Source organism: Colobus angolensis, unplaced genomic scaffold, assembly GCF_000951035.1.
Source record: "Colobus angolensis palliatus isolate OR3802 unplaced genomic scaffold, Cang.pa_1.0 Scaffold29, whole genome shotgun sequence".
NCBI lineage: Eukaryota > Metazoa > Chordata > Mammalia > Primates > Cercopithecidae > Colobus > Colobus angolensis.
The window spans coordinates 4432311-4444555 of record NW_012116154.1 but is presented as its reverse complement, the minus strand read 5'-3'; the positions used below and the strand labels follow the sequence as shown (position 1 = coordinate 4444555).

Genomic DNA, 12245 nt, shown 5'->3' with positions numbered 1-12245 from the left:
CTCGCTCTATCACCAGGCTGGAGTGCGTTGGCACCATCTCGGCCCACTGCAGCCTCCTCCTCCTGGGTTCAAGTGATTCTCCTGCCTCAGCCTCCTGAGTAGCTGGGACTACAGGCATGCGCCACCACGCCCAGCCAATTTTTTGTTTGTATTTTTAGTAGAGACGGGGTTTCACTATGTTGGCCAGGATGGTCTCAATCTCCTGACCTCATGGTCCCCCACCTCGGCCTCCCAAAGTGCTGGGATTACAGGCATGAGCCACTGCGCCCAGCCAGTCATTCATTCTTGCAACAAGCGTTTATTGAGCACCTACTGTGTGCTCACAGTAAAGAAACATGATCTGATCCCAGTAGAGGTAGATATTCTGAAAGAGAATAATTCTTAAACTGCTTAAAACAGGGGTCCCCACCCCCAGGCCACAGACCAGTACCAGTCCATGGTCTGTTAGGAACCAGGCCACACAGCAGGGGGTGAGTGGTGGGTGAGTGAGCACAGCTTCATCTGTATTTACAGCTGCTCCCCATAGCTTGCATTACCACCTGAGCTCCGCCTCCTGTCAGATCAGCAGCAGCGACATTAGAGTCTCATAGGAGTGAACCCTATTGTGAACTGCACATGCGAGAGATCTAGGTTGTGTGCTCCTTGTGAGAATCTAATGCCTGATGAATCTGAATCTAATGCCTGATGATCTGAGGTTGAACACTTTCATGCCAAAACCATCCCCCACCCCCATCCTGCTACTCCCAGTCCGTGAAAAAATTGTCTTCCGTGAAACTGGTCCCTGGTACCAAAAAGGTTGGGGACCACTGGCTTAAAATACCAATAAATTTTTAAACCCTAAAAACTTTGAAGAACAAGGTAAATTCGTGGGTTTTTTTAATGTCCTAACCTTTAATTTGTTGTATTTTCCTATACTTTTTACACTATTTTATCCCGAACTATATATATGAGGTGAAAATATATATGAAAAGGGATACTGAAGAGTATTTAGTTTAAAATTAATTTCTTATGATCACAAGCACATGATGGCATAATTACAAAGCCTGGAAGTATTCAGATAGAAAATCAAAGGTGTTTCAATACAGTAGAATCCCAGGACTGCATTTTAAAATCGCTTCACAGATCACACTCGCTGGTGGCAAATATCATCATCGTTGCCGAAGGACAGAAAAGACTGATGTGTGTTTTAACTAACCGGTATATCGATCCATGAGAGGCTGCACAGAAGACCATGCAGCCAGGAGGTGCACTGTCAGTGGCTGCTTCTCCTGAGCTCCACACCTTCGTTGCATCTGCGTGTTCTATAGAATACACCTGCTTCACGGCCCCATGGACATCCCTACAGGCACTGTCATGTGAAGCCTTGCCTAGCAGCTCCCTCCAGGGCAAATGAAGCTCATAGTTTTGCAAGGGGGAAACCTCTTGTTCACATTTGCTTTGATTCCCCTGATGGAGTAGACTGACTTCGTTCCATACAGGCAAAGTAGGGATATTTTAATATCCTACTTCTTATTAGCATTTCCTTTGTCTATGTCCTGTATTTCATTTGTGTGTCTCCTGAAACATCCACATGGAAAACATAAGAACCCTTTATGTACAATCTGGAAAAAAATTACCTGAGAAATCAATTAAAGATTTTTCCCCTTTTCTGATCACCAGAAATGCTTTTGTTATTAAGTCTAGAGAATGATTAACTGATGAAAATGTTGCAGTTACCTCTTCATCAATTTTAGACTTTTTATGTGTAGAGCAGAGGAAATGATTTAGCTTTACAATTTCTTCACATCGGTTTTTTGTTGTCGTTTTGTTTTTTTTGCATCAGGTGGGTTTAGACATTAACTGGAAATGTAAAAGAGAAACAAGTGGTGGGGCACAGTGGCTCACACCTGTTATCCCAGCAGTTTGGGAGGCTGGGGTGTGCGGATTACCTGAGGTCAGGAGTTCGAGACCAGCCTGGCCAACATGGTAAAACCCTGTCTCTGCTAAAAATACAAAAAAAAAAAAAAAAAAAAATAGCCGGATGTGGTGGCTTGCGCCTGTAATCCCATCTACTCAGGAGGCTGAGGCATGAGAATCGTTTGAGCCCGGGTGGCAGAGGTTGCAGTGAGCCATGATGCACCACTGCACTCCAGTCTGGGTGGCAGAGGGAGATGCTGTCTCAATCAAAAAAATAAAAAGAGAGAAAAAAAGAGAAAAGTATTTTTCAAGGAGCTAGAATCCCAGACTTAGACTTTAAGCCTAACGGCACCTGTGTAGTGCGTCCATAGCAAAAACTTTAATGATAAAATGAAATATAAATGTTTAAAAGAATATGAGACAATTATTCAAAAAGAAGTAGTTGGTGTCATTGGCATTGCACTTACCTTCTAATGCTGGAATGTCTAAGGTTGCCAGGTGAAGACAGGCTGAGAGATGATTCCCTGGGCCTAGTTCCATAGTCTGCGAATTACGTTATATAAGAGAGAATAATCACTTAAAATAGATCCACCCTCCAGGATTTCTTTCAATACTGTTTTTCACCATCACTTTTAAATAATTGCTTCTTTGCTTTGCTTTAAAACCTGGCAAAGCGCAGGATCCAGATCTGTGCAAATGTCAGTCAGTTACTAAATGAATGACTTAACAGGCTTACCTTGGAAGTTTTTTATTCCTTCAATAATCCTTTACGTAAATTGGGTTCATTTCATTCTATGCAATTACCCTGAACAAGCGTGCCAGCTTTTTCTTAACATCAAGTGCAAAATAAGTTCTAGTGTAAATAATGAATGTAGGCCTGTGCCTGGGCCTTATTTAATAAGAAGCGTCAAAACTGGATCTCAAATTCACAGTAAAATGAGTTCAAGAAAAACTGCTTTCAGGTATTGATACAGACAGATCGAAAGGGCAAAATGGAGTCCCAAATCTTAAAGCATAGGCCTTAGCTTAAATATCGTACCCCACCGAGAAGAGAAGGCTCTGTTTTCTCCACGTGTCGCCCTGGGCTGCACGTCAGACTCATAGCTAGATGAGCAGTGTGACGAGCGGAGGCCCTGGCAGGGGTGAGTGAGGATGTGCTACAGCCTCAGCAGTACCAGCTAAGGAACTATGGGCCTCAGCTGAGGGCTCAGAGGGGATGAAGGATGTTCCAGCCTTGGGCAGGCTGAAGGAAAGTGCTGAATACAAGGAAGAGGCCTGAATAGGGAAATAAGAGCGTTCCTTAGTGGTTTGTAGAGATCAGCTTCCCCAAGGTGCTCAGATACCTGGAAAGTCACCTTCTGCACAGGCGGGCCATGCTGTTTTCATGTTAGAAATAAAGGCAGACAGATTCCAATCACAGCCATCCCGGAGGTCCAGGATATAACATCTCAGGGAAGCAATTTAGCAAAAATTTGAAATGAACATTTACTTTCTCATCTTTCCTAAAAACGTGTGTGTGTGTGTTCACGCACGCATGTGTGTGTGTGTGTGTGTGTTGAACAGATGGGGTTGATCATAATACATGACTTCAAATGATATTTAATTTTTTATAAAAGCAATTATTTTTCAGGGTCAAGCTAGTTTTTCTATAATGTAAAAACTGCCCTCTGAGCTTCCTCCTAAGTAAGCGTGCCCTACATTTTGATATGCAGATCCAGGCTTCAAATTGGTGTCTTAAATTACTGTGTTTGTAAAGGCTCATCAGAAGAGATCATACTGAAAATCCATTTTAGAGCTTCAATTTTGCTCTGGTTTTGTAGTTGATTAGAATTCGTAATAACACAGGAGTGTATTCAGACCAGCCATTCTTCCCATAAAAAAAAAAAAGAGACATAGTTAACCATGTGTTTTATTTTTCTAGATTATCTCATCACTTACGCAAGTTTATGTTCATTTGCTGTATGTCCATCCGTACTGGATGCTGCACTAGAATATCTACTGCTATCCAATTCTGAGGAGAGACACCATTCTCTCTCTCTTTCTTTCTTTCTTTCTTTCTTTCTTTCTTTCTTTCTTTCTTTCTTTCTTTCTTTCTTTCTTTCTTTCATTTCTTTTCTTTTTTCTTTTTTTCTGAGATGCACCGTCACTCTGTCCCTTAGACTGGATTACAGTGGTGCAATCTCAGCTCGCTGCAACCTCCGCCTCCCGGGTTCAAGCCATTCTGCCTCAGCCCCCCGAGTAGCTGGGATTACAGGTGCCCACCACCACACCCAGCTAATTTTTGTATTTGTTTAGTAGAGACAGGGTTTCACCATGTTGGCCAGGCTGGTCTTGAACTCCTGAGCTCATGTGATCCACTCTCTTCAGCCTCCCAAAGTGCTGGGATTACAGGCGTGAGCCATTGCACCCGGCCTTTTTTTTTTTTTTTCTTAGACCCTGAAAATAATCTGAATTATTCTACCCTTTGGACATTTTACCTTTAGCAATGATTAAATCATTACACCCCAAACAGTAGGAAGTGTATTAATGGTATTTCTGCTATTTCTGGTGTCTGGGGTCATCATAGACCAGGAATAGAAGCTGGTTATGAATTTTGTGTTGGGATTTAAACTACATTTACCTTTGGATCAGAGTGAATTTTTCTCCGCCTGAGCTGTCAGCCAAAACGCAATTGGATTATATCAGCCTGTGGTCACCGCTGACTCACTTGACAGGATTGTCTCTTGTATTAGTCTCAAAGGAATTCTATATTGCAAAAGAAGAATATGTTTATTTCTTAAATGCCTTCACTGAGTGCAGAAGTTTAGGGTGATCCAGAGATGTTCTATCTCCCTGCCCTGGGTTTCACCACGAGGCTTGGAAGCTGCCACTTGGAAGCAAAAGCAAGCGTGGAAGCCAAGGCCAGATGGATGAAACCTGGGCAAAAAACAAGGCTGAGCTTCTGCCTCTGAGTCTCTGCCATCTTTATCCTTTTTCTCTCTTAAGATATTTTTTTTGACAGTCACCAAGTACCCGTCTTCCAGGATCAGCTTTTAACATCCTGCCCCTCTTTTCCATATCTCTTATTTCCCTTCTCTTCCTCTACTTTTTTTTTTTTTGTCTTATTTCCCCATTAACCAGAAAACAATTGGTACAAAAGATTCAGTCATAATCACTAACATGCATTTACTGTGTGCTGGGCATTGTGCTGAGGATTTTATTTGCATAATCCCACTTCATCTCCATAATCACCCTATTAGGTAGATATTATTATCATCTCCCTGCACAAATGAGAACATTGAGACCCAGAGACATTATCTACCTCATCCAGAATTACACAACTAGTTAAAAAAAAAAAAAAAAAAGAGCCAGGATTCAAACCCAGGTCTGTTCAGCCTGACTACCTAGTGTTTTTAAACTATTAGAGCCTCCCAACAAAACAGAACTGTAACATGGCTATTTTTAGAGACACCTGAATGCTTAGCTTAGCTCTGAGGTAGATTTGAGTTGCGAGGTAGATTTGTAGCTGAAAGGTTTGGTTGTCAGCTTTGGTTGTTTCCATGCAACTGAGAACCAACTGAGACTAAAGAGACACAGAATGAAGCCACGCGAGGTCATTTGGTCCCTGGGTGGTTCTCACCACAGGCCTCTTCATCGTTCCACAGACACTTACATCAAGCAGTTTCCCGGTCATCATCAACACAGCATCCTGTCTCACAGGTGACTTTGATATCACAAAAACATCTCCATTTCCTTCTCGCTTCCCCTTCTCTGGTGCCAAGGAAGTCCATTTGTACATTACCACCTTCCTGAAAATGCTTAACCCTCTACTACCTTCCCGAAGCGTGGAGTTTTTCACTTATCTAGACAGCCTTTAAGCTGAATCTTCGGTACCAAGCCCTGTGAGATACTGATGGATGTTTAAAGAAGTACTGAATAATACCTTTCTACCCCTGAGCTTGTTTCCTGCTAAGCCCAGGAACCGATGATCGCAGTGGTGGTGATAGTGGTGTGATGATGGTGGCATACTTACTGATTATTTGCTGTGTTTCAGACACGAAGTATAGAGCCTCTACCTCTACAATCTCATCTAATCCTCCATATCAACCTTAGGAGATAGCTACTATTATTGTCATTTCCGTTTTACAGACGGAAAATGAAGCTCAGAGAGATTGAGTGATCTGCCTATGATTATCCGACTAAGAATTAGAAAAGCCGGAATTTATATCCAAGCAGTATATAGAATTCGAGACATAGCCATGGAGAAGCAGATACCTGGTCATAAAGAAGAAAATTTACTCATTTTTTCCTGCGGCTGAGTTCCCCTCTTTCAGCTAATATCTGGGCTCCCCCTCCCCGCTCTCTGTCCTGTGGCTTCAAGCAGAGACAGATTACTCCACAAATCTGTCTATCAGAGAGCCAGCCACGTTTCTCCTGCCAGCACCCCTGATCCCAGGAGAAAATGGGTACCCTATATGCCCTGGTCTCCCTCATGTTATAAACCTTGTATGTTGAGTGATTCATTTCTCCTTGAAAAATATGATCGCCTTTTGACATTTCTGCAGGAGAGTTCTAGTCAACTCTCCTCAGGAAAAAAAATTCCACTGGTGGGAAGTGATAAAGAACCCAAATGATGAACTGCAGGACAGAAAGACTCCGGCCTTTTCTCTGTCAGAAAAAAATCATTTGTACCCACAGGGTATCTTAGTTAGGAAGGCTTTTCCTCCAGACATCCAATCGGCTTCCTCCCTCGCTTCTTGAAGGTGTTTATTCAAAAACCACCTTTTGAATAAAGCACCTGTCCTGCCTTCATGATTTTTCTCTTTAGGACATACCACTGTCTAACATCCTTTATATCCCACTGATTTGTCTGTTATGTGCCTTGCACAAGGATGTAGATTTCAGGAGAGGAGGGATTTTTCTGTGTTTTATTCGTTACCATATTCCCAGCACCCACAGCCATGCTTGGCAAATAGTCGGTGCTCGATAATTATTTGTTGAATTAACAAAATAGGTCAAAGTTTTCTGTGTGTAATTTGTAAATGCTGAATGACAGAATGGAAGTAGCTGTAGTATAGGGTAATTCATGGGAAAATATCTGGTTGAGTTATATTAGGAAATATTAACTATGAAGTAATGGTGCTCATTTTAATGCTATTTGGTGGTATAGCATAAATGGGTATGACTGGGGAGCTTAGAAATGAGTAAGATTTTTCCCAATAAAATTAATACAATGTACTCTTTTTTACTTTGAAGAATTCACTGTTTGAGGGGTCTTTCAAGATTCTTCAGGGTTAGGTAGACTGCAGTGAAAATTCAGAAGCCCTAAAGAAGTTAACGTCTGGAATATTATGCAACAGTAAAAACAAATAAAAAGAATGGAATAGATCCCGTAGTGACAGCTCCAAGATGTGTAATTGAGTGAAAAAAAAAGAAACTGTAGTATATTTGTCTACAATAACATGTTTGTACACACACACACACACACACACACACCGCTAGAAGATCTGGAAGGATACACATGAAACTGTTAACATTGCTTATAACCAGAAGTGAAAGGGGGTTCCATATGTGGGGGAAAACATCAGAATTTCACAATAATCAAAAGGGACTGCAATGTTATTTGCAATACTTATGTTTGTATAATGAAACGTATTAATGGATGACTTAACGTAACTAGATTTTTAGAAATCAAAACAGGAAGCAAAAGAAATTGCTTCTGATCAGGGAGATAAAAGGATAGGGCCCTGCCAGAGGCAGAAAGTGTAAAAATACACAGGTTGTTTTTCACTAGAAGAGCCAGAAGTGTCCATGAGAGTGTCTAAATGATTTGAATTTATTTGTCATCAACGTGCCTGTAAGTTTCTAACATAAAGTTGATGACTCTACAAATCTCTCCTTGCTTTCCTCAGAAAAGCCCAAACCATGTATTTCAAATGCATAATTTGTAAAGATTGTGATGATGTGCACAGAAAATTTTGTCATTTCCACCTCATTGAAAAAGGCTTCTCACTTCCTTAGCCAGATCGTCTCTCTAATCCTCAGACTAAACCTGAACAGCTCTGGGATACATAATGACTACAGAAGCAATTTCAGAAACTTCTGGAGGGAAGCATCACACAAATGAATGATTCTGTGGTTCAGAATTATTAGCTTGATGCCCAGATGCATATCATATTTGCAAGAGGCAGTTTACAATCTGCTCATCTTGAAAAATGCAGCACAAGGGGATCTAAATCCCTGCATTTGCAATTTCTGTCTCTCCCTCTCCAAATTTATAGTGAAATTGTAGACACCAGTAATGTGTCAGGGTTGAGTGAACTGAGGTCTCTGCTGTGTTCTCACAGCTCCATTTCACTCAAAGGAGAGTAATAAATGGAAAGCAACAAAAAAGTCTCAGCAGATAATGAATCTGCGTCCTAATGACCTTCCCAAACTACAAAATGGATTTGTGATTTACTTGCTATTGCCCAAACCAGTTGGTGCCTGTAGTGAGGTGTTAAAGTATTTTGGACATTTTAGACCACAAATGTGCATTTTAAGCAGTTCCTCAATGATTCAAGAAGGTTCCGAAATATCTTTTCCTGTCAAGGTAAAATTTTTCATCAATGACAGTGGAAGACATGTTTCCACTTCCCTGTTTACTGCCTTGATAATGATGTGATTGATTACTAAGGAGTCTTGGTCTGTTCTGCAGACCCTGGGACTACAGTGTGGCCATTTATATAAGATATGGATGTTACAAGCCAATGCGTGGTATCACACATCTGTCTTTATTTTAAAACCACTTGGTCTCTGGCAAGGATTGTAGAGTGGAGGCTCACATTTATTCAAGGGAAGTCATGTGCAAAATAACATGTTTGTTTGCTGAACAGGTCTGTCACTTGCTGGTCATCTCCATCTGGGTTTGCTGCAAAGGAAGCAGTTGATTGGTCACTACTAGGACATCAATACCAAATAGGAATAATACATATGAAATGGTCTGAAATTAGTAGGCTTTAGAAATGAAGAGCAGCTAGGCACAGTGGCTCATGTCTATAACCCCAACACTGGGAGGCTGAGGCGAGAGGATTGCTTAAGCCCAGCGGTTCGAGGCTGCAGTAAGCTATGATTGTACCACTGAACTCCAGCCTGGAGAACAGAGGGAAATCCTGTTTCTAAAATTAAAAAAAAAAAAAGGCTCCTTGATTTTTAAAGACCTCTTTGTATTGCATCCAAATGTTGCCTTTTTTTCATGCCAGAGCTAAAATGGAAGTAAGTCACGAGATAAAGTAAAAGAGAACATCTATTGATTTTCATGGACTCATACTTTTTATTCATTTAATCACCTCTCTATCCATATGTTCATCCAGTCAGTCCACAAACATTTAGTACAACTGTTGTACACTTTCCCAAGTAAAATAAAGATTAGTTTGAAATTCACTTTGCACTTCTTTCATCCAAAATTATATATTAGCTTGAGCAAAGCAATCCACTGGCTATATCTAGGGCTTCTGCAACCACCCACTATGTGCTGATGACATTCAAATTTCTATGTGGAGCCCAGACATCACTCTTGAATTCCAGCTTTATCGTCAACTTCCTACCAGACCCCAGTTCATCAGTATTTAAGTGTCCCACTAAACTTAATCGAAACACATGCAGATTGAATTCACCCTCTTTCCCTCTCCTCTTATTCTCTATCTGAGCTGGATGTATAGTGTGGCCTCTGCCAGAAGCACAGCTATGGCCATAGATTGTTGCTTTTCCTCACCCTCAACACACAGTCAGTTTCCAAGTGCTATTCACTACTCCTTTGTGTATCTTCCTGCATCCCATTGCCTCGGTCTTGCTTCTCTTTCTTCTCATCCTTCCTGAAAACTAGCATGATAGATACCAGCCTGGTCTCAGCACAGGTCTCAGTTCCCTTCCGAATCATCCATGACAGCAGTGTCAGCATAGTCTCTCAGAAACTGCAGATCTGGTTATTCCTCTGTTTCAGACCTTCACTGGCTCACCCCAGCATTCAGGAAGATGCCCAAACAACACCCTTTACGGCCCGGCCCCTGTTTATCTTTTCAGGCACCTGCCACAAGACTCCAGTGTAGAATCCTCAGAAATCCTTGTGAGTTATCCTTTGCACCATGAGCCCTCTCACCTCGATAGAGTGGCAATTTAACTCATGCAGCTACTACTATGCATTGATTAGAGACCCTGAGGGACTCAGATGAATTGAAAGATTCAATAGTATTGATGTCATAGACCAATGCATTCAAAAAATCAGCATAGCATCATTAGCACAAATGAAACTGGCTTTAATGGAATTTATCCTGGACTGGATTGTTTTCTAATTTGGCTGGGGTACCACCCCAAAAGAGTAAATGAAATTCCACATGGCAGCCAGGCATGGTGGCTCACGCCTATAATCCCAGCATTTTGGGAGGCCGAGGTGGGCGGATCATGAGGTCAGGAGTTCAAGAGCAGCCTGGCCACATGATGAAACCCCATCTCTACCAAAAATGTAAAAAATTAGCCGGGTGTGGTGGTGTGCACCTGTAATCCCAGCTACTCGGAGGCTGAGGCAGGAGAATTGCTCAAACTTGGTTGGTGGAGGTTGCAGTGAGCCACACCACTGCACTCCAGCCTGGGCAACAGAGCAAGACTCCGTCTCAAAAAAAAAAAAAAAAGAAATTCCACGTGTCCTCCTCTGTCTCAGTATTCTTACAGTGGTGATTCAAGAAGTGCTTTTTAGGGAAAACTGGAAAGAAAACACAATGGATTTTTCTAGAAAATGTGTTTGCTTAGCCATTAATAAACTTGTTTTTCCTTAACCGTCAGGACTTAGTTTGGAACTCTCCAAGAGAGGGATTTAAGGAGCAGCTTTTCTCCAGGTCGAACAGGGAAGCCTGGTTTCAGAGCACTGATTAATAACTCCCCATAGTGATTTTCTTTGAATGCAATCTAGCTTCCCTGTATTCCAAAGTAATAAATCATTCTTTCAGCTGTGCAGTAGCATTTAAGGACTACCTGCTTAATCTTTAATTGGTTAAGTAGTTACAAGCTCAAATTATATGGTATAAAAATATTGCAATAGATCACAGTATTGTCAATTTTCTCCTACAGAACTCTGACATTCTCAAACGTAACAAAGCTCACCTCTCTCACGTTAATGACTGAAATGTCCTTGGAATAGAGAATGGCGTAGTTATTATTTGCAAAGAAAGTATACTTCTGTCTCCTGAATGTCAGGAACCCACACGTCATGTGCACATGAGTGTGTGTGTGTGAGTGTGTGTGTGTGTTGGAGGACATGTAGACCTTGAATTGGGGCTTCATTTTCTGTACATCACTGCTGAAGTAGCTTTATATGTGTTCCCTTCACCCCAGTCAACTTATCTTTTAACTAATCCTGTAAGGATCATTTAACTTACCCTTATCAGATATGTCTCCTCCTCCAGGAAGTCTTCCCTCACTTCCATCTTCTACCTAGATTCAGGTGTCCCTTGTCTGGGCTGCCACAGTGCTCCATTCATTGAATCAACACTTATTGAGTAATTTTCATGTCAGGTACATGGCTTGGTACTAGTAATTTAGAGATGGATAAAACTAGTCCCTCAAGGAGTTAAGACCAAGCCTACCCCTGTCCAAACCACATTGTAATTGTTTGGGTTTTCTGTCTCTGGTATCGGACTGTGCCTGGTATATGCTCGATGTCGTATTAACAAACGGATGGATAAATAAAAGACCTTTGCTTCAGCAATATGTTAATATCAAAAGGGAGACCATCCAGGGCTTTAATATGTAATAAATTTCCATTAAATTTCACTGGAAAAACTGTTAATAAACGAGGTCTGGGTGCTAAGATGATGGAGGAGTCTCCGCGCTGCTCAACTATTGTGTTGGGGTTAAACAGGCAAGAAACTAGCTTGTTTGGGGTACAGGTGGGCCAACCTGGGTCCCCAGGGAAGACAGGCCTACATGTTCAGGGCTCATACAACTGGGTCCCAAGAGAAGTCACATAATCTACTGTTAATTATACTAGAGATGCCATTAAATCACACTCCTTTCCTTATTTAAGAAGAAAACTAGCTCTCTAGCTCACCGCAGACGACCCCTTCCCCCTTTCCCTTCTCTCCCTTACATACCCACCTTATCTAAGAAAAAGTTCAAATGTTTAGCCAATCAAGTCTAGCTTAGATTGTGCAATCTGACCCCAGCCAATAAAAAAAGAGCACAAGGGCAAAATTTACGTCAAGAACAAAAACTTTCACTCTCCTTTGTTCTGTGTGCTTTCCTAGTGACTAGCCAAACAAGAAGCACCCCTCTGCACAGAAGTAACTTTGCTTTGTTAAGAAATCTTTTGTCTAAGTACTCATTTTCCTCACGACTCC

General features: G+C 41.5%; 1 protein-coding gene across 1 annotated transcript in view; it reads left to right on the top strand.

The window, feature by feature from the left end:
• FAM114A1 (family with sequence similarity 114, member A1) overlaps positions 1-1647 on the top strand; it is a 79200-nt gene extending 77553 nt beyond the window's left edge. Inside the window, exon 15 of the mRNA XM_011949108.1 lies at positions 74-1647. The gene's annotated coding sequence lies outside the window, so the exon portion shown is untranslated. The remainder of the gene's footprint in view (positions 1-73) is intronic.
• The last annotated feature ends 10598 nt before the right edge of the window (positions 1648-12245 follow it).